Source organism: Vicugna pacos, chromosome 9 (genome assembly GCF_048564905.1).
Source record: "Vicugna pacos chromosome 9, VicPac4, whole genome shotgun sequence".
Classification (NCBI taxonomy): domain Eukaryota; kingdom Metazoa; phylum Chordata; class Mammalia; order Artiodactyla; family Camelidae; genus Vicugna; species Vicugna pacos.
In genome coordinates, this window is record NC_132995.1 from 27,665,436 (window position 1) to 27,687,887 (window position 22,452).

The 22,452-nt window shown below is 46.6% G+C and overlaps 2 long non-coding RNA genes across 3 annotated transcripts; one reads left to right on the forward strand and one right to left on the reverse strand.

The window, feature by feature from the left end:
* Positions 1-257: 257 nt before the first annotated feature.
* On the reverse strand, positions 258-14,067 carry LOC140698461 (uncharacterized). 2 transcript variants are annotated; one of them, XR_012076252.1, is made up of 5 exons: positions 14,003-14,067; positions 9,296-9,384; positions 8,266-8,328; positions 2,204-2,541; positions 258-471 (listed from the first exon to the last, which is right to left on the reverse strand). It is a non-coding gene; the product is annotated as an uncharacterized lncRNA (long non-coding RNA). The 2 variants fall into 2 exon arrangements; XR_012076253.1 differs by having other exon boundaries at positions 8,205-8,328.
* A 137-nt stretch (positions 14,068-14,204) lies between these two features.
* Positions 14,205-16,664, forward strand: LOC140698460 (uncharacterized). The gene is made up of 3 exons (XR_012076251.1): positions 14,205-14,343; positions 15,460-15,632; positions 16,427-16,664. It is a non-coding gene; the product is annotated as an uncharacterized lncRNA (long non-coding RNA).
* The last annotated feature ends 5,788 nt before the right edge of the window (positions 16,665-22,452 follow it).

A 22,452-nucleotide genomic window follows, 5' to 3' on the forward strand; every position in this document is an offset into this window, starting at 1 on the left:
AGGAAGGCGGTGGGAAGGAATAAACTGGGAGCTCGAGACTTGCAGATACACACTACTATATGTAAAATAAACAGCAAGGCCCTTCTCTACAGCACAGGGAACTCTATTCAATATCTTGTAGTAATCTATCATGAAAAAGAATATGAAAAGGAATATATGTATATATACGTATGACTGAAACATTATGCTGTGCACAAGAAGTTGAGACAACACTGCAAACGGGCTATACTTCAATAAAAAATTTTAAAAAACCCAGATAACTTCACAGATAATTATTTAATCACAGTTGTGCTAACCATTATGAAGCAAAACAACAGGGTGCTGTTGGGACGGAAAACTGACCTGGCCTGGAGGTTCAGGCAAGGCCCCGCGAGGAAGCCATACTTGACCTGGAGGATGACTCATAGGCTGGGTACCCTAGAAGGGAGCCTTCTAGGTTGATGGGATTCTGTTGGGGGCAACAGGAAACACCTAAAAGGGGATGAGAGACGTAGGAAAGGGAAGGAGAGAAGCAAGTAAGGATGTGGTCTCAGCTTCAGCTCAATCCACAGTGGTGGTGTGGAAAGTGGGGTGAGAATACAGAGGGCATCGCAGAATGGTCTCCGTGTGGGGAGGGGCCTGCCTTTGGTAGCCTAGGTTACGTGGTGAGGTCGGCCCGGTGGCCTCCCACCCCAGCAGTAGTCTCTGCGTTGTCCAGGGCAATCTTCTGCAGAAAGTGGCAGCTGCGGGCCCTTGGCAGACAACACTGACAGCTGCTGGGGCTGGGGTGCCCCCAGGATGGGTGACGTGAGTGAGGCACCAACAGCATCCACTAAACAGGCAGAGGGATCAGCATGTGCGAAGGTGGGAAAAAGTGTGGTGCGTTCAAGGAAGTGAGAGGGCCAGGTGGAGCAAGAGAAACGGGGGAGAGTGCTGGGAGATAAGGGTGGGCTGGGCCGAACCTCAGGAGCTGTGGCCAAGATGTTTGCTTTTATTTGGGGTGTCTCTGAAGGCAGCAGGTGTGGGCACATGACCAGGCTTACAATTTAAGAAGAATGCTTAAACATGCAATCCAGTGTTCACAGCAGCACTATTTACAATAGCCAAGATATGGAAGTAACCTAAATGTCCATCAACAGAGGACTGGATAAAGAAGATGTGATATCGTATAAATACATAGTGGGATACTGCTCAGCCATAGAAAAGAATGAAACGTTGTCATTTGCAGCAACATGGATGGATTTGGAGGATATTATGCTAAGTGAAATAAGTCAGATGGAGAAAGACAAATGATACCACTTATATGTGGAATATAAAAAAATACAACAAATTAGTGACTACAACAAAAAGGAAGCAGACTCACAGAGATAGAGAACAAGTTAGTGGTTAACCTGTGGGGAGAGGACAATGTAGGCATAGGGGATTAAAAGGCAAAACTATTCTGTATAAAATAAGCTACAAGGATATTGTGTACAACATGGAGAATGTAGCCAATATTTTGTAGTAACTATAAACGGAATATAATCTTTAAAAATTACGAACCACTATATTGTACACCTGTAACTTACATAATATTGTACAGCAATTATTCAAGTTCAGTTAAAAAAAAGAAGAGTGCTTAGGCTTCTGAATGAGGAAGGAATTGTGCAGTAGGAGACAAGGCCCAGAAAGCAGCTAGGAGTTGGTACGGACTTGGGAGAGATAGTGGTGGCTTAGACCAGCGTGAGGGCTGTAGGATGGTGCACCAGAGCTCAAGGGAGAGGTAGGTCTGAAAAGGCTTTTGGCCTAGAGATGTGTTTGGAAACTCCGGAGTGAATGAGACCACCTGGGAGATGAGAACAGAGTGATTGGAGCTGATAGAGCCTCGAGGACCCTCAATATCCGTGAGGTCAGTGAAATAGGAGAAGGCAGAGGTTGAAGACCGGGAGAGTGAGGCATCCTGGAGGATGCCCCATGCCAGAGCTGGTGAGGGCTGTGATGGGGAAGGAGCTGGGCCGGGCTGCAGGGACTCTCCAAGCCCTCCCTGCAAAGGTCTGTTCAGGGCTGGGAAAGGGTGGATCAAACAAGTAGAACTGTTCAGGCAAGGACATCAAAGTGGGGATGCTGGGGGAGTAGGGGGGTTGCCATGAGAAAGAGAAGCAGAGGCATGGTGGCTGAAGCCTTGAACGCAGGCTCTAGAGTGGGAGATTCACTCTGTAAAGTGGGATAAAGTGGATGGAACAACCTCCTTCGAGATGGCTGGGCATTTTGCTGGAGCCCAAGGCTGGGGAGAGAGTCAGGAGCTCACAAACGGTCCCGCAGGTTTGAACACGGTGCATCACTGCTCCTTGGAGTCCTGCTCTGGGGAGAGCACCCAGGATCGAATCCCCTTCACAGAAAGTCACTGTATGCTGTGGCTGTGGGATCTGGATCTGTGTCACCTGGATCTCTAAGGTCCCACAGCCCTGGCTTTGCGAACACCAGCTGTGAGACCTGGGCATGGCTCTTCCCCTCTCTCTGCAGAAGGAGGACTAGGCTGGTGTCTTCTAAACTCTGTTGGTTCTGGGAAGTACTTCTGAGGTTCTGTCAATATCCGAGAAAAGGTTTATTTAAAAGATACATGCCAGGTTATGTATATACAGGTTACTATAGGTTACTACAAGATATTGAATATAGCTCCCTGTGTGCTGTAAGCCAGAAATTGACACGTTGTAACTGACTATACTTCAATTTAAAAAAAATATGTATGTGTCTATTTTAGATTTGTCTTGGTTCTGTTATTTAGTTTTAAGCTTGTTTATTACCTAAGTAATACATACTCATTATAGATAACTTTGAAAATATAGCTAGGCATGAGGACGACATTTCAAATTGCTTATAATCCCACCAGTTTCTGTAACATTTTGGAATATGTCATTCCAGTTATTTTCCAATTTGTTTTTCTTTTTCTGTATATGTGTATTTATTGAAGTATAGTCAGTTTACAGTGTTGTGTCAATTTCTGGTGTACAGCATCCGATTTGTTTTTCAAGTGGGAGTTTGGTAGTGATTCTCATGTCCTTGCTTCAGGAGATACATTCATGCTTTGTTGTGTATTCTCGAGACTGGGTGCTCAAAGTGGGGTCCCTTCTTGAGCTGCATTGGCAGCACCTAGAAGCTTAGGAGAAATGCACAATCTCAGGCCCCCATCCCAAAACTATGGAAGCAGAACATACATTTTTAACATGATCCCTGGGTGATTCATAAATAAGTATTCATTTTGAGAAGTACCATTTAGAGCATTAATTTTGACTTAGGCTTTATTTTTTTCAACAAGCAAAGGGGAAACTCTCTCCAACATTAGAACAACTAGAGCCCAAAAGGAGAACTTTGACAGAGCCAGACAAACCCGTGTGTCCATGTTTTTACTTGAAAAGCTCAATAGAAAAATAAAAAAAAATCTGAGGGACTTAAAAATGAAAAAAAACTATTAAACTACTTTTAATTTTTAAACTATTTAAAACTTTCAAACTATTAAAAAACTGGTAATCACCCACATACCATTATATATATTATTTTAAAGACAATTTTAAGGGTAGTTTTAGATTCACAGAAAAATGAGAGGGAGGTACAGAGATTTCCCAAGTATCCCCAGCTCCCAACACATGCATAACATCCACTGTTAATTAACATTCCTCATCAGCGTGTACATTTGCTATGTTTGGTGAACCTAGGCTGACACATCATAATCACCCAAAGTCCATAGTTCACACTAGGGTTCACTCTTGGTGTTGTACCTTCAGTGGGTTTGGACAAATGTGTAATGACATATCCCCATGATTACAGTGTCATACTGAGTATTTGCACTGCCCTAAAAATCCTCTGTGCTCTGCCTATTCAGCTCATCATCCCCCACAATCCCTGGCAGCCACTGATCTCTTTACTGTCTCTTTAGTTTTGCCTCTTCCAGAATGTCACATGGTTGACGGTCCTGACTTACAATGGTTCAACTTAAGATCTTTGACTTTGGATGGTGCGAAAGCGATATGCATTCAGTAGAAGCTGTATTATAATTTTGAATTTTGACTGTTGATCTTTTCCCAGTCTGGCGATTGTTGCTACAATCCTCTCTCATGCTGCTGGGCAGCAGCAGCATGAGAGCAAACAACAGATAAACACTTACAACCATGCTGTACCCATACAGCCATTCTGCTTTTCACTTTCAGTACAGTATTCAATAAATTGCATGATATATTCAACACTGTATTATACAAGAGGCTTTGTGTTCGAAGATTTTGCCCAACTGTAGGCTAATGTAAGTGTTCTGAGCACATTTAAGGTGGGCTAGGCTAAGCTATGAAGTTTGGTAGGTTATATGCATTTTCAATTTATAATATTTTCAACTTATGATGGGTTTATCAAGATGTAACCCCCTCATAGGTCATTGAAGATCTGTAGTATGTTGTATTTTTCAGATTGGCTCCTTTCACTTAGTAATATGCATTTAAGATTCCTCCACGTCTAAAGAACAAGTTTCTTCTGTATAGTATGGGGAACTATATTCAATATCTTGTAGTAACCTATAATGAAAAAGAGTATGAAAAAGTATATGTGACTGAAACATTATGCTGTGCACCAGGAATTGACACATTGTAAACTGACTACACTTCAACTGAAAAAAAAAAAAAGGTTCCTCCATATCTTTTCATGGCTTGGTAACTCATTTCTTTCTAGCATAGAATAATACTTCATTGTTTGGGTGTGCCAGTTTATTTAACCCTCACCTACTGAAGGACATCTGGGTTATTTCCAAGGTTGGGCAATTTTGAATAAAGCTACTATAAACATCCTGCAAGTTTTTGTGTGGACATAAGTTTCAACTCCTTCGGATAAATACCAAGGAGCATGATTCCTAGATCAAATGGTGAGAGTATATTTAGTTTTGTAAGAAGCTGCCAGATTGTCTTCCAAAGTGGCTGTACCATTTTGCATTCCTACCAGCAGTGAAGGAGTTCCTGTTTCTCCACATCCTCATCAGCACCTGGTGTTGTCAGTGTTCTGGATTTTGGCCTTTTTAATAGGTGTGTACTGGCATCTAATTGTTATTTTAATTTGCATTTCCCTGATGGCATATGATATCAAGCATCTTTTCATATACTTATTTGCCATCCGTAAATCTTCTTTGTTAAGGTCTTTGGCCCACTTTTAAATCAGGTTGTTCATCTTCTTATTGTTGAGTTTTAAGGGTTCTTTGTATATTTTGGATAATTGTCCTTTATCAGATTGTCTTCTGCTAATCTTTTCTCCCAGTCTGTGGCTTGTCTTCTTGTTCTCTTGACTCTTTCTCAGAGTGGAAGCTTTTCATTTTAATGAAGTCCAGCTTTGTCAATAATTTATTTTATGGATTTGTGTGCCTTTTGTGTTGGAGCTAAAAAAGTCATTGCCACACCTGAGGTCACCTGGGTTTTCTTCTTTGTTATCTTCCAGGAGTATTATAGATTTACATTTTATTTTAGGTCTGTGATCCATTTTGACTTTTTGAAGGATGTGAGGCCTGTGTCCTGATTCATTTTTTCACATGAGGACGTTCAGCTGTTCCAGGACCACTTGTTGGAAGGACTCTTTTCTCCATTATACGGCCTTTACTCCTGTCAGTTGTCTGTACTTATGTGGGTCTACTTCTGGGTTGTTTTTCTGTTCTGTTGATCTATGTGTCTGTTCTTTTACCAACACCACACTCTCTTGATTACTGTAGCTTTATTGTGAATTTTGAGGTTGCGTAGTGTCAGCCTTCCAACTTTTTTCTTCTTTAGTATTGTTTTGGCTACTCTGGGTCTTTTGTCTCTCCATATAAACTTTAGACTCAGTTTGTCAATATCCACAAAACAATTTTCTAGGATTTTGATGGGGATTGCATTGAATCTATATATTAAGTTGGGAACCACTGACATCTTCACAATATTGAGCCTTCCTATCTGTGAATATGGAATATCTCTCCATTTTTTTTGATTCCTTTCATCAGAGTTTTGCAGTTTTCCTCATATAGATCTCATTCATATTTTGTTAGATTTATATCTAAGTGATACATTTTTGGGGAGTGCTAATGTAAATGGTATTATGTTTTTAATTTCAAATTCTACTTGTTCATTGTGGTATATAGGAAAAGGTTTGGCCTCTGCATATTGACCTTGATTCCTGAAACCTTGCTGTAATCACTTATTAGTTCCAGTTTTTTTCAATTCTTTCAGATTTTCTACACAGATGATCATGTAATCTGGGAACAAAGATAATTTCTTCCTCTCCAATTTGTATTTTCTTGTCTTGTCTTATTGCATTGGCTAGAACTGCCAGGACAGTGTTTAAAAAGGAGTGTTGAGAAGGGACATTCCTCTTGTACCTGATCTTAGAGGGAAAGCTTCGTGTTTCTCATTGTTAAGAATGCTGTTAGCTGCAGGTTTTTTGGGTGGCTATTTTTTATCAAGATGAGGAAGTTCTCCTCTATTCTAGTTTATTGAGAGTTTTTTATTTTTAATCAGGAATGGGTGTTAGATTTTGTCAAATGCTCTTTTTCTATTTATATGATCATGTTATTTTTCTTCTTTAGCCTATTGATGTGATGGATTATGTTAAATGACTTTTGAAGGTTGAACAAGTCTAACATGCCTGGGATAAATCCCATCTAGATGTAGAATACAATTCTTTTATACATCATTGGATTCTATTTGCTAGTATTTTGTTGAGGATTTTTGTATCTATGCTCATGAGCGATATTGTGTGTAGTTTTCTTGTAATGTCTCTGACTGGTGTTGGTATTAGGGTAATGCTGGCCTCATAGGATGAGTTAGGTAGTAGTCCCTCTTCTGTCCTCTGAAAGAGATCGTAAAGAATTTGCATATTTTCTTCCTTAAGTGTCTGGTAGATTTCACCAGTGAACCCATCTGGGCTTTCTCTTTTTGAAGGTTATTAATTATTAATTCAATTATTTAATAGATCCAGGCCTATTCAGATAGTGTATTTCTTCTTTTGTGAGTCTGGCAAATTGTATCTTTCAAGGAATTGGTCCATTTCCTCTAGATTATCAAGTTTGTTGGCATAGAGTTGTTCATAGTATTCCTGTATTACCCTGTAATAATATTCTCTCTTTCTTTTCTGATATTAGTAATTTGTGTCTTCTCTCTTTTTTTCTTGGCCTGGCTAGAAGCTTATTGATTTTTATTATCTCTTCAAAGAATCAGCTTTTGGTTTCATTGATTTTCCTCTATTGATTCCCTCTATTAAAAATAACCAATTTTTATACCTGGGAAACAGATACATTAAAATTTAGTTCATTGAATATAAAAAAGTAAACGTTAAAACTTTTAACTTAAAAGATAAAGTACATTTTCACTAACAAGACACTGCTTTTATTCCTTATACAGGAGCTCTGCTTAATATTTATTTGAAATAAGAAGGCGCTAAAAATCTGAAAACTACTCAATGATGTAAGCCCCCAGGCCCTTCCATGGCTCAGTGATTCAGTTAGATTAAATAATGTTGTGATCAAATGTTTTTGTTTCAAAAATATTCACCTTTTAGTAAGCCATAAAGCCATACAGATTAGTCAAGTTTGGCTATGTGGTTGGATAAAGTCACCTGGAACATGTTACAGGGTAGAAGCACTGGACTAGAAATCAGAATGCCTGGTCCCCACCCTTGTATTGCTCAGCTTTCATGTGACAGTCAGAATGCTTTCATTCGGCGATGTCAGAAACCCACCCCTAATGAGGTTGAGTTTTAGGTATGGCTACATTCAGAAGCTCAAATGATGTCATAAGATTCAGGCTTCGAATCTCTCGGCTCTGCTTCCTCTGCACTGATCCTACTCTTACACAGATTCTAATGGCCTCCAGCAGCTCCATGCTGACAGCCTCATAGATCCCAATTCAGAAAAAAGAGAACGCTCCTTTCCCCCAGCAGTCCAGCAGAAAGTCATGGGGTTATCTGATTGAGCCAATTTAGATCACATGCCCACTCTGAAGCAATCACCGTGAAGTGGCAGGGTGTGGCCATGATGGTGGTGGATTTCATGACAAGCCAAGTCTAGGTCATAAGTCTATCCTTGGAACTTGAGTGGGGGGCTGGTACCACCTAAACCATGTGGGCTAAGTTGAGATTCCCCAGGAAAAATTAGGGTGATGTTACCACAGGATTGAAGAATGGATGCTGGAATAGCAAAATAAATTCAGTAGAAACAAAACCGAAACAGCTTCTAAATTCAGTTTCTCTACCTGCCTTCTGCTGTTGTGAGGGCTCAGCGAGAGGAAGGATGTGAACAGGGAGGACTGGTACCTGTCTTGAGATGGATGCAGTCTGGAGGCACGTCACTATGCAAACTTGGCTGGCAGGCAATACCTGGTTGAATAGAAACACATAGAATTTAACAACACAACAGGCTTCGTGAAATGTGAACTCTTGCTCCTCATGAGACTGGATCACCAGTGAAGAGCTGGCAGAGAGACTCTTTTCAACTAATCACACTATGAGTGGCTTGGTCGACACCGCCCTGCTCATCCCAGAGGTGAATGTGCCCACTTTCTCGGGGAAATGCAACCAGGGAAGATTTTTCTGCCCCTCTCTCCTGTGACCTTGTTTTTCAGAGGTCAGTGGGGATCAGATTCAGAATTGCTGACATTGTCAGCCCCAGGAGAAAATTTGTGAGGCTCAGCCAGATCTATTTATGCCAGATTTGACAATATCATTGGGTTATGCGCACATGGAACTGCTGATGGTTTGTTATGATTGTTGTTTAACCCTCTGTGTAGGTGATTTGGAGGCACTGATTGATTGATGAATGCCCATTGCTTTGTAGTTTCTGAGGCAGAAAAAGGAAAAACAGGTTTTCCCTGTATTCGAGAGGAAAATACTTGGAAGGAGGAATTCAGCCTTCTCCTCCATTCCAGGCTTTTCAGCTTTAACTTGGGGGGGGGGGAAATCCCCTCCTCAAAGCCTTCACAGATGCCCCCATTAGGAGGAAATATCTCTTCATCTATGTATCCTTGACATTGACTTACCAAGGGCCGCCATGTTTCCCAGCCTCCAGCCTGCCGCAGTCTCCACCCACTCTCTCTGTGACAGCCAGAGTGACCTTTACAAACGTAGATTAGCTTAGACTGTGCCATCACCCTTTTCACAACCCTTCGGTGGCCTTTCCTCACACTCAGATAAAACCTGAGCTCTTGTCCTGGGCCCTTCTTTCTGACCTAATCTTAAACCATTATCCACTTTGACTCATTCTACTCCAGACATAATATCTTGAATTTCAGTCTGTAAATATGCCATGTATGCCAGAATTTTATGTTTGTAAATAGTATTCTCATACCTGCTGTTCTTTTATTCTGGAAGGCTGTCCCCACGTTCTTCATCCAGCAGGCTCCTTCTCATCTTTCTCAGAAAGTAACCCCCAAAGCCCTGCAGAAAGGAGTCCCTTATAGTTGCTTTCATAGTAGTCTGTGTTTTTCCTGTTCCCCTTAAACACATCACACTTGCAATTATACATTTATTTACTATCAGTCTCCCCATTAGATGAAGAGCTTCATGAGGGCAAGAGCTGTGTCCATCTTTCTGTTTTGTTTACTGCTGTATCTCCTGCACCTTGCGCTTAGCATGTACAGAATACATTTTTGTTACCCAAATGATTAGAGGCTTGGACTTCTCTCTTATGGTAGGCAGAACTTCCTTCTGTGTTCTTTCTTCTGGCTGCCACTGATTTCTTCTTCCAAGAGGGGAGTAGGGGTGAGGGGGTGGTGTCACACTTACCTCTTTCTCCCTCCAGGCACTTAGCTTGGTGTTTGGCCCGCAGTGGGCGCTCAGTCTGGGTTGCTGATGACTTCACGTTACCTGTGCTCTTCCCCAAACCCCCCTCAACTGCACAGCACACGTTGGAAGTGACAAAGATAGAAACCTACAGGATGAGACTTCAGAATTGCCAAGCCATTGCAAAATCTAAAGCTTCCACCTGTGAGTTGTTGATCCCTGAGATTCGGGCACGACACAGCCAGGGCAGGCTGTAAGAATCACCTTCCAAGATGCAGCACACCTGGACGAGGTCTTGCCTGACCTGAGGCCAGCGATCTCCTCCAGGGGCAGGGATGAGTGGGGTGGGAGGGTGGGGAATGCAGAGATGACCCCTGAGCCCCCAGGCTCTCACTTCAACAGATACTCATTAAGCAAATAGTGACTGTGTTAGAGTCTGTGGGGTCCTCAGACAAGAACAAGACACAGCCCCTGACCTCAGGAGGCTCAGAGTTTAGTAGAACAGACACATAACTTGCCCCTTTCTAGCTATATGGCCTTGGACCCATGACTTAACTTCTGCAAAGCCTCAGTTTCTTCATCTGTAGGATAAGGTAATAAATGTACCAGCTTCACTGGTCATAATTCAGTGAGTTGATGCACAGAAAGTGCTTAGGACAGGGCCGGGCTTAGTAAGAGCTGGCAGTATTTGCTACGCTCAGGCAAGGACAGGAGTCACCTGTAGCCCTCTAATGTAAACCTCCTGTTTACCATTGTTTCCAGGCAGAGCTGCCCTCTGGTGGTAATTATGCGGAATGACCATCTGCCCTGGGACGCTGCCTCTTCTGCCTCGATGCTGCTGACTGTTCTTCGCTCTTTGCTTGCCTGGTCTGTGATATTTCCCTGACCTTCCCCTTTTGCTAGGTTGGCAAGGTTGCCCTTCCTGGTCCACAGGGTCCTCAGGCTGCCCAGAGCTAAGAGACCAGTCAGAAGAAAGGCAGAGAGAAGCCTTGATGTTCACTGTTTGGTTATGCCAATACATTTTCTCGAGAACAGCATCCTGACTTCCCTCTGGAGACCCTCCCCTCCCATCCAGGACCCAAGCTGACCAATGAAAGTATCATCACTGCAAGGGCCAGTGACTGGCTCTGGAGTGGGCACGTGACCCAAACCTGCTAATGAGAATATCACAGCTCCTGGCTTGGAGATTGGTGCAGGGGTAGGGATGTGGCTGAGGCTTGACTTTGGTGGGAACTTTTGGTGAAAATGTTTCTCCCGGGGTTGCTAAGCTGGTAGTAAGTCAGTCTTGAGTGTTTGGGGCTTGAAAAGAGATGCTGCCCCATAAAAAGGCGGCAGTAGAGAAAGCAGAGCACTGAGCAGTGTCCTGGTGACGGTAGTTGAGTTCCTGGATTATCAGCCTCTTGGACTTTTTAATCCAGTGAGTCAATAAATGCGCCCTTTGCGTTTTGGCTGCTTTGAACGGAATCTCTGTCAACTGCACCTGAAAGAACCCAGAGTCTGAACCCAGAGTCTGTCTTGTGTGTGCATGTGTGTATGCACACCACACACACACATCACACACTTCATTCAGTACTTATTGAGCACCCTTTCTGTTCTGGGAACTGAGCACTGCCTGTTCTCAGAGCATGCAGGGGTGACCTGGACTCGGTCCCTGACCACAGGAGTACCAGGAATGGGGATAACAAGGCTGACTCCTTGCTCGGCTGCTTTTGAAAGCAGCAGGACCAGGTACATAATTTGCTGGGTCCAGAGCAAAATGAAAACATGGCATCCTTTATTCAAAGTCATTAAGAATTTCAAGATGGCAATGGCAGAGCATTAAACCAAGTGCGAACTCCCGTATAAGTGCCCAGGGGGCTTGCACATAAAGCCAGCCCTGGTTCTCAGCCTGGGACTATTTAGGCATATCTGTGAGGAAACGATCACATAAACTGTTACCAAGCAGTTCTAACTGAAGATATTCTAAGGGGAAGGAGTCCTGGGGTTGGAAATATCTCAAGCTTGAGTGTGTGGGTGGTGGCAGTGAAAGGAAGTGGTGCTGGTTGGGCGCCCTGTTGGTTTCGAGCAGGACGGAAGTGGATATGGGAGGAGTCCACACTTTTTAAAAAGAAGAACCAGGAGTCAAAGAAGTTTGCCAGGCAGGCTGTGGTGTCCTGGCTCTGCAACCAGACATACCTGGGGTGCAGTCCCATTTTGACTATTTAGTAGCTGAGTGACCTTGGGCAAGTCACTTGACTTCTCTGAGTGCAGTTTCATGAAATGGAAAATAGCGGTGATCTTACCAAATAGGTTTGTAGGGAGCATCTCTGGGATAATGTCAGCAAAAAACCCTTTACAAACTATAAGAGTATGACCATAATCCATCAGTTCGAAGATGGGCTTTTTTTTTTTACATTCCCTATTTCTGAAATTGGAAGGCATTACAATTCATGGTGTAATATAATTGAATTGGTGGCTTTTAGTTTTTCTCGGTGGTTCATAAAGAGTGTGTGTGTTGCAATCAGGGGCATCTCATGAACAGATTTGATGAGATGGTAGATGAAACAGTCCTCACTGTCATTTCTGCCTCCCACTGCTACCCTTGCTGGGAGCTTTCAGAGGACAGAAGTGATGCCTTTTCATGTGTGCCCCCTCAGAGCCTGGCACTGTGTCTGGCCCAAATCAGCACTCAATTAATGCTTTCTATTCTGACAAGGGCAAGTGGCCAGCTCAAAGTTTCGGCTAGAAGGGCTTTTGGAAAGCCAAATGCAACCTGCTTACCTTCCAATTAACTTGGCAATTTTGGCTTGAGGAGTGTATTGTGCATGTTTTGTTTTTCTGGTCACCCAGCATCCACTCACCTTCTGAGAGCTGCTGTGGTCCATCCTCACCCATTTCAACGAAGACAGAGGGAACACCTCCTCACCAATCTCTCATGCCCACTGCCTTCCTACCTAACTCCATGACTAATTTAACTAGCGTAACACATCCCTCTAGCCTCAGATATTGGTCCAGTGATGCACACGTGACCCAATCAGAATCTCTGAGATACAGTGAGACTTTTGCAGAGTAGCTGCTGTCTGTGCCTCCACCACAGGTCATTGGCATCTGTCATTTCCATGAACACTGGCTGAACTTCCAAATGCCAGTCCTTGGGACTCTGCCTGAGGGCTATCTCAGGCTGCTGGAGCCCACTATGCTGACACATGCAGCAGGCTGGAGTGCCGAGTCAATGCCACCAAGGAGCAGCCAGGAATGGGACTGAGGTGAGCAGAATGTCATGCCTAGTGTGCAAAATGTAAGGAATCCTAAGTCCATCCCCAGAGCAGCCCTCAACCAATGGCTGATGGGAGCTGGTAGATAAATGCCCCAATTCCCTTTAAGGTGCATTCTCTACCCTATTTCTCACAGCTCCCCAGTGAGATTAGGCTCTGGATGCCCGCAGAGATAACTGGCTCAGTAACACACCCTTTATTGGCTTCTTCTCCTTCCTTGGCTCAATTCCCTATTCCCCTCTCAGTGTTTCCTGTGATCACTTCCCAATAAACCACATGTACTCAAATCCTTGTCTCAGGATCTGCTGCTGGGGGAGCCCAGACCAAGACACCTGTTGCCTGTGATTAAGAGATGATGCAGCTCTAGGAGCTGCCGGCACCTGTCTCGCCAGCCACGAGGGGCAGTCCCCCTCCAAGAATGGAGCAGACAATGGAGGAGAGCAGAACTAAGATGGCAGGTGAGGTGACTTTAATGAAGTTTTGCTATAAGGATCATACACCACAGTTCAGACACTATGAAATTCCCCATGAGATCTCTCTGTGCACTGGTGTTTTCTCTCCTACAGCCAGCTGCCTCCTGTCTTTTCTCTCTACCCTCTCCCAAGATTCTATTGTCCAGAATGATTCATCTCCGTTCTCTTAGCTTCTGCACCCACTCAACAAAATTAGTCTCCTTTGGGATTTACCACTCTGGAAGTTGTTCGAATACGGGCGGGGAATTGTAAAGAAAAAGTAGAAAGGAGTGTTTAAATGTTGGTAGAGTGGTATGTGTATGCGTGTTTGTGCTTCTTGGCAGGACTCATCTCAGGCTCCAAAGTCGGGAGATACGCAGCAGCCTTTTTCTACTGGGGAATCACGTGGGAGCCCCAAACCGGGGACTGGAGGCCTCTCCCAGCCTCTCATCTCTTTGTCTCTTAGTCATCTCTTCTGTTCTCAATTATCTGTCTCTTTCTCCTCCTCTCTGCCTCCTTCCTCTGTTCTTCAGAGGAATACCAATCCACACAACCTAACAGACTCACCCCAGTTCAAATTCACGGAGAAGCTGACAGGGTCTGCTCAACTGCCGGTACATAGCTTCCCCTGGGCCAGGTCCCACCTCTTGTCCAATCAGCTGTGGCTGTGGTGCTGGGAGGCGGGGCCTTGGGGAAGGTGGCCAATGAAATATCCCGAACAGTTCCACCCCTTTCAGGAACCGGCTCCCAGAGCCTCAGGACAGTGACTGGGACGCAAGAGAGTGATACTAAGAGCCAATAGTGACTGAGCACTTCTTTAAATTAGGAACAAGACACACATTACCTCTTTTATAACGAAATGTTACCAGAGTGTAACAAGTGCAGGAATCTTAAGTATACAGCTCAACGTACGTATAATTTCTTTTAATTTTTATAGCAACCCGAAGATCACGGGTGCGATTATTACTGTCTTTAACGTACAGTGTGAAAACGGGCTCAGCAAAGGCCATTCACTCACCTGGAGAGTGGGTCTGGGATTTAACCAGGCTGCACAACCCTAGAATCTGAGTGCATGACCACTACTGTGCACTGCCCACGTCACCGAGTCACCTTCAGGGATAGGCATGACCTGGGTTCTGGGCAGTGACAGGGAGACAAACAGGTGACATTCATTTACAAAGGGTGTCAGGTGCTGGGTTGAAGATCTCCAGCCCAGCTCTCCCCTCTTGGCCACCCTCCCCCTCTCCCCCTCCTGGCCACTTAGTCCTTTCCTCTGCTTTTCCGGACAGCACAGCCGCAGCTGGAGGCAGCCTCTGGGAACCACCAAGAGGCTTTATGATGTGCAGATGGTGTTTCCGCCAAGCCCCTCGCTTTTCATGTCAGTGGCCTCTGGGAGCTGGGCCAGCCCAGATGTCCCTGATCGTGAGAAAGTCTCCCCTGGCAAGACTGGCATAAGATGCCACCGATGGGGGCCTCAGGCCAGCTCTGGCTTGGATCCTCTGGTGAGGGGGCTTGGCCGGATGCTTGTGAGGCAGACGATTCTGTGCCATTTATGTCCAGGCCTGCGGATTAGGATGGTGTATCTGCAGAGCCAGGAATATCACTTCTGAGGCTACAGACAGACAGACAGAGACACTGCACAGCTAGCTTTTTAAAAGGACTCTAGATTAATCTCTTTTTTCCATGCATGTTGTTTTATCTGACTCTCAAGCTATCTATGGGCAGACTGCCTCTCCTGTTGGAGGAGAGGAGGTGCCCTCCTGCGACAGGAACAATCTCATCCCCATCAGTGACAGACTGGGCCAAGATCAGGAGCCATGTGTCTCCCCCATCAGACTGGGAGTTCCACAATCAGGGATAAAGGTGTCTCTGCCATCAAAGTAAGAGTCACCAGTCTCCAGGAAAATATGACTCTGCTGTCTGCTCTCAGACTAGGAGTTCCCCAAGTCAGGAAAATGTGACTCTTCCATCAAACTGGGAGTTTTCAATGTTGAGAACTATGTATTCTTTGTCTCTTCCATCAGGCTGAAAACCTCCAAGGGATGAGATGAGTGTCTCCGCCATCAGACCAGGAGCTCCCTGAGAGTGGGATTATGGTATCTCTTCACCTCTCTCCTCCCAGAATGTTCATACAAGGCTCTGTCTGCAAAGGATGCCTAGTGTAGGAGTAATGTCTGCTGACTATTCTAGGGGACAGGTGACTTTCATCCTGGACTCTGCAGACCTGCCCTTAGCAACCACCTGGGAAGGGTGGGGACAGTGTCGCCAAAGTGGGTGCTGGAGATTCACAGGCAGGGAAGACCAACGGTGAGATTGATGGGCACCTGGACAGCGTCTGTCTTGTGACCTGCTGTAGAACCCAGCCTTTGGCTCAGGGTTTTCTTCTTAACAGGAACTCAGTGACAGTGGCTGGCTGATGAATGAATGAGTGAAAATCTGGCTCCTGCCCTTGAGATGCTCACCCTCTGCTAGGGAAGGAATGAAGCTCATTTTTCTTGAGTGCCTCTATGCACTGGACACAATTTCAGGTTCTTTCGTGTATATTATCTTATTTAATCCTCAGAACAACCCTAGAGGATAAGTTTTATTTTCTCCACTTCACAGATGAAGAAATTGGAGCTCAGAGCCTGTCCAAGATCTCAGAGCTGGTAAATAAGGGAGTTGAGATTTGAACTGAGGTCCAGACATGGATTTCCAGACATGGATCCTCTTCATGGAAAAATTACTGTCATTTACTTTCAGAGCTAGCTAAGACAAGTGTGTATGAAGTGGCCTGTGAACTGAGGGAGAGGGAAGCTCAGAAAAGCTTCAAAGAAGGAGTGATATTAGATATGGATTTTGAAGGATGAGTAGGAGTTCACCAGACAGAGGAGATGGGGAGGCATGGCTAGAAAAGGAGAGGAGTTTTGTCTACTTGGAAGACTCCCATCTGGGGTTTTGGGGCAGCTGCCCCCTCCCACATGTGCTCTTCTGTCACTCTGCCTTTCCCAGACCTGGACTTCCTCCCTCTCTTTGGGAGGACATAACAGCCTAATCTCATGCTGGCACATCACTGCCGAGATGCCAGGAAACCTCTGCTGTGAGCCTCCCACCCTGGCGCCAGGGCCAGCTGTGCTTCTAGGAGGAAGGAAGGGTGGTTGGCGGCCAGCTGTGATGAGAAATTTCCTCTTTGGGTCTTCTAAAGGGGACAGGGCAGTGGAAGAGGAGCTGGGATCCTGGTGCTGCATCTGGCCAGAGGAGGTAGGTGAAAAAAGATGGGGGTAAGTGAGTTGTCCCCCAGGCTTGTGACCAGTGGCCCTCTCCTTCTAGAAAGCAGATGACAGTTTATCACATCCCCCTGTTAGTGCGGACATCCCTTAGGTATCTTTTCTAGTAACAGGCAGGTGTAACAGTCTCCTGGGTGGGAGTGCAGAGTAGGTCTTCAATTTGGTTGCTGATCAATGGTCACACTTTGTTTCTGTTTTTTTGTTTTTAAGCTTTTTCTTTGCGGGGGGAGGGGGCAGTAATTAGATTTATTTATTTATTTATAAAAATGTTTTAAAGTGGAGGTTCTGGGGATTGAACCCAGGAACTTTGTGCATGCTAAGCACGGACTCTACCACTGAGCTATACTCAGACCCACAATGGTCACAATTTGTGAATTCATCATTTTGTTAAAACTGGATAGAACAAAGTTTAGCTCTTAGCTGAACTCATCAGGCTTCAAGGAGGTCAGAAGGAAGGAGAGAAACAGACCCTCTATACCTGCGGCTTTAAAATGACATGTATGTTTCTATCAACAGAACCTTAAAAAAAAAATCCAGGAAATTTTACCTGAAGCCCAATGGGTTTAACAGATACAAGCAGAGGAGAGGGAACTCAGAGGATGGCCCACTCAGCTTTCTCTGACCTCACCTTGACCCCCTAAGAATGTTCATGGAACCCAATTCTCCCCAGCACCTGAATATCTCTGGTGAACTCCAACTCCCAAATTTTACTACTAAGACAACTGAGGCACTGAGAGGGGAATGATTTGTCTGAGGTTACATGAGGAGTCGGTATTCGGGGTGATATCCCCCAAATTCCTGGCTTGAAACTCAGTGCGGGATGGGGTGGGGGGTGTCTGTTCAGTTGTAGCACTGGCTTTGGAACCACCTCCTGCAGGCTCCCCATCCAGGCCAGTGGAGCACCCATGACTCAAGGCTTTGGGCTCTGGGCACTGCTACCCAACAGGATAAGAGAAACCCTGCCCATGAGGGTGGGCCCCGTCCCTTTTGCAGAAGGGCAAGCTGAGGTCCGGAGAAGGCCACGCTCTGGGTTACACGCGCACCAGCCGGAGCATTAATGCAGGACCGGGTCACAGCTGCCTTTGGTTCTATTCCTCCAGGATCTTCACTTGTCCCAGGCTCCCGTTGGCCAGTGGAGACCCTCCCAGGGGCCCTGGCAGACAGCCATCTACCCAGGCTTCACCCAGCCAGGAGCCGTGAGAAACAGGTTCTGATATGGAAGCTGCCAGGGTGTTACTAACCGGCTGTCGGTTGCAATTAGGGCAGCGGCCTTTCATCTCCCCGCCACTCTCCTCCTGCTCAGGGCAGCCTCGCATCACATCCTGCCCTGTCCTGACTCTGTCTGGCCGGTGGCAGGCGCCCCTCCTGAGGTAGGACCCCAGACAGGGGCCGGCGTGAGCAGGCCGCACTGGAAAACATTGCCAGGGCCCGTCTTCAGGGGCCTTCGGTCCATCCCTCAGCCCCGCCTGGCCTGGCCGGGCCCCTCTCCGAGCCTTGTCCTGGAAGGCTCCATCCACTCCAGTCAGGCCTGCCCGAGATTACCTAGGTGTTCTGGTGACTTCTGAGGGCCTCGCATGAAAGATAACGCCCAAATCAACAAATCTGCCATTGTGGCTTTGAAGAGACTGTTTCAATCACTTTATTTTGTCTTTATGTCAGGTTTGCCAGATGGCTTGGGTCTTTCTGAGGTCCTGTACCGAGGGGGCGCAGAGAGAACTGGTGCAGCTTCAAAGCTCCTTTTTAATCTTTAGCAACATCACAGCGGCTGGGAAACTGCCTCGGCTCCCTCAAGTCTCTCCCACAAAAGAGGCGCGGCCGAGGCTCTAATGAAAGCCAGATAAAGGGATGGCTGGAATCAGAAACAGAGGGAAAAGAGCAGTCGTTAGTCTTTCTTGTAGCTGTTTCAAAAGAAATTCTAAGACAAATTATGGCTTTGGGTGTTTTTCTAAAAGGACTGAAGCAGGGAGAGGAGCTGGGGGAGGATGCTTTGACCCCTCAGCACCCTTCCCCTTGCATAAAAGGCAGAGGAGACTGAAAAAGGCCGAAATACAACAATAAACTTCCCGCGTGCGCGTGGGGATGAAAGCCTGGCTGGCATAATTACGGGCGAGGGTGCTCCGAGCGGGCGGGTGCCTTTACCTTGCCGCCAGCGCTATTAATGATGCAGCTCCCTCCTCTTTCTTCTCTGGAAGGGACGCCTTTGGTTTTGGGGAATGGGGGTGGGGGGCTGCACCACGCAGCTGACATTTGGCGCAGGCTGTGGTTGTGTGATGTGTTGCTCCGTCACGTAAGGGCCCCAGCCGCCCCGCTGGCTGCCAACACCTGTCATCCGTGAGACGGCCAAGGTGCCCGTGGGTCAGCATCCCTTCCCACTCGCCCTTCTTCAAGGTTTCAAGGTCTTTCTCTCAGGACCTGGGGAGGGGTTTTCTGACCTGCAATTCTGCCCACATATGCTCTCTCTTTCGGGGATCAGCTTTGCTCTCGGGATGCAGAGGGGTGGGGGAGCTTACACCTGTCTTTCCGTGGCACACACTGTCTTAAATGCCCGCCATCAGCCAAAAGAGCAAGCCCATCCAGTGCCGCCGTGTTCTCCAGCACGGGCAGCGCACGAGGCTGCTCTCAGCTCCCGTCTCACCTCTCATTTCCCCTCGGTCGGCTTAGTTTGCACGGATGGTTTGTCAGCTACTTGGCGAGGCCTCGAGGGAATGGCCAGCTATGATTTGATAGGCAGGCAGGGAGGAGGCAGAAAGCTGGACAGTGTAGGGGGGCTTCCAGGGGAGGGGCAGGGTAAACAGTTGGGGGCACTGAGCAGCATCCTTGCAAGGGCATCGCTGGCTTTGAAGATTGGTGAAGACCCACAAAGTTCTTGCCCTAAAGTGGTCCCTCACTAGAGGTGGCAGATTGAGGTCCTGGGAGAGGAAGGGGTTAACCAAGGTCAGACAGCTGATTAGGGACAAAGCAAGACCTCAAGTCCATGTTCCACAGGAAGACTCAGATATTCTGAGAGAATGGGGGACTTGTGTGGCGTGGGGTCAGAGGAGAGTTTAGATCCTGATGGCAGAGATGGGCAGGGTCTCGCGCGTCCCCTCCACGCTGTTCCTCCGCCTTCTCCCTTTGCCACTTGGCAGGGCTCAGCTGCCATGGGCTTTGGCTTCTGGAGGCTTGGCCGAGAGGTGTTCCTGAGGCTCCCAGAGCATCAGGGCCATTGCCCAGGTTGCAGTCACATGAGGGACATTCTCCCCACCCTGGGGGTGTGTTTTCACTCACTTCTGTGGAGGCTCTTGCCATGTGTATGAGAATTGAGGAAAACTGAAACCAAAGAAATGTAGCCACCCAACATTTACCTGCTGGTGTTAAAAGGTCTCCTGGTTTCCCTGTCTTGTTCTCAGCCCCAGAGAGGGGAGAGTTAGATGTGTTGACAGGTGAGAGGCTGCGGGAAGGGCAAGGGAGGGGGGCGGCCCCATCTCTTTCTCTCACTTTCTGCCTTTGCTCTCTCCCTGTGTGTCTTTCACTTTGCCTGCCTGTCTGTCTTCTCCCCATCCTTCTCCAGTGATGTCCTGGCCTGGGGCTCTGGTTTCTGTTCCTGGCATTGGGGCCTCTGTAGCCTCCCAGCACTTCTGGTGCCTCATCTCCCTGCTGCACCTGTTGCTGAGCAAGGAGCTGGGGCTGCCAAGAGGTGGAGAACTCCAGGAAACTGAGGGGTGCAGGCCAACTGGAAAGGGAGGGGATGGTGCAGTGGCAAGGGCTGGGTGTCTCATCACACCTCCTCCCTTGAGACAGAGCCAGGCAGAAGCTGCCTGCCAGGCCCCTGGGCTATTTTAATGAAGGAGAATATGGGCAGATAAGAGGTTCAAGCCATGTAAGGTGGGTATCTCCCTGCTCTCCTGTGTGTATGGTGCACACTTGACACCCAACACCGCCTTGTCGAAGGTATTGCACAGCGAGGAGTCCAGGTCTGGGACTGCATTCCTGAAGTTTGAATCCTGGCTCTTCACCTTCTTAGCTGGGGGACCTTGGGAAAATGACTTACTCTTTTTGTGGCTCACTTTTCTTATCTGTAATATGGGACTAATAATTGTATTTAGCTGGTAAGGTTGTCATGAGGAATCAATGTAAAGTGCTTAGAATAGGGCCTGGCACGCTTGCATTCAACAAATGTGAACTAGTGTTGTTTTTGGCCCCTCCGAGATCTCTTCAGCCATCACTGTCAGCAACAACTAAGCTGATAATCCACTATGTGAACCAATCCTCACGCTTGGGTGTTGTGGTGGGTACTGGGGTAAATGGCTGTCTTTTCTCCCTCTCTCCTTGTCTTCTTACAACAAGTCCTCTTTCCTGGGGGGGGGGCCTATTCTGTGTAATTCTAAGGGGGTATGTGGCCATGTGACACAGGCGTGGCCAATCAGAGAGCCCCATTCCTCAGGCCACAATGATTGATTGGCTCAGGGGGTTATAGGACCAAAACCAGGCCAGAGTCCTCCCCAGAATTTAGTTGCTAGAACTGTGAGAAGAGATGGTGTCCCATCCTCTGAGACCCGAGATCTAAGGCTGCTGTAAGCTGGAATCACTAGAAACCAACTTCTTGAGCAGCATAAAGAAAGCTACAGTAGGAGGAAAGGAGTCCATTAGGTCAAGGAGTGTAGAAATAAGACATGAAGAGATGGGGGCAGAGAGAGAGAATTAAGCCCTGAACCTGGCTGGCCAGCTACTTCCATTTTGCTGTGTGTATGCACGGCCCAGCCAGTTGCTGTTTGCACTTTAAGCGTCTGAGCTGGGTTTCTTGCCATCAATGGCAGGGCTGGCTTGATTGCTTCGGAGGCCTGAACTCATGCTCACAATACTGTCACTCACAGGAGCTCATAGCTTCCTTAAAGAAGCCACACCATGGGAAGAACACTGAGGAAGACCAGACGCTGAAGGGTTGGGAGTCAGAGGCAGGAGTGGATTCAGCAGAATACAAGCCTTCCCTTTGGTGGTGGCCATTGAGCGGGGCTTGATTTCAAGTCTCAGAGAAACAGAGGGGGGAGCAGGTGAGCATTTCGTGTGAAGGGCACAGCATGAGCTAAAGGCTCAGAGGAGAGAAAGCCCAGGGTAGAAGAGTAGCAGCTAGTTTGGCTGAAATGTCAGGTAAGTGGGGAAAGGAAAACTGGAGGATATGAGGCTGCCAAGTTCTGCTGGGGTCAGAGCACGGAGGGTCTGGAGTTTCAGGTCTAGAACCTTGGAATTTTATGGATTAGACAATAGAGAGCTACTGAAGTGTGTGTTTCTGTTTTTCTTTTTGAGTGGATGTTGAAAGGTTCAGAGCTGTGTAGAGGATGGTTAAGATGGGGAGGCTGGAGTCAGAGAGTTGGTCAGAAGACCAGGTGAGAAGTAATGGCTGTCTAGAGTTAGATGGTGGCCTAGACTGGACATGGATATCGTAGGAGTTTGTTGTTTTTATGTTAATATTCACCCTTGCTTCTTCTGGTAAAAACCTCCTTATTTTCGTTGGGGAAACCGCTCCTCCTCCAAACTCAGTCTATGTAGTCTGAGTGGGACTGACTTCACACTCAGATCTAGGGCATGGCATGTGACCCCGTCCTAAGCTAACCATATACCATCCCTTGACCACAGGAAGTGGTTCAAGGATGGCCCTGTGTCTCAATTTGGGCCAATAAGTGTCAGGCCCACTGTTTTTGTAAGATGAGTTAGGGAAAGGGAATTCTATTTTCCTGTAGACTTAGGGAGCTTTGGGTGCCCCCTTGAGGCAGA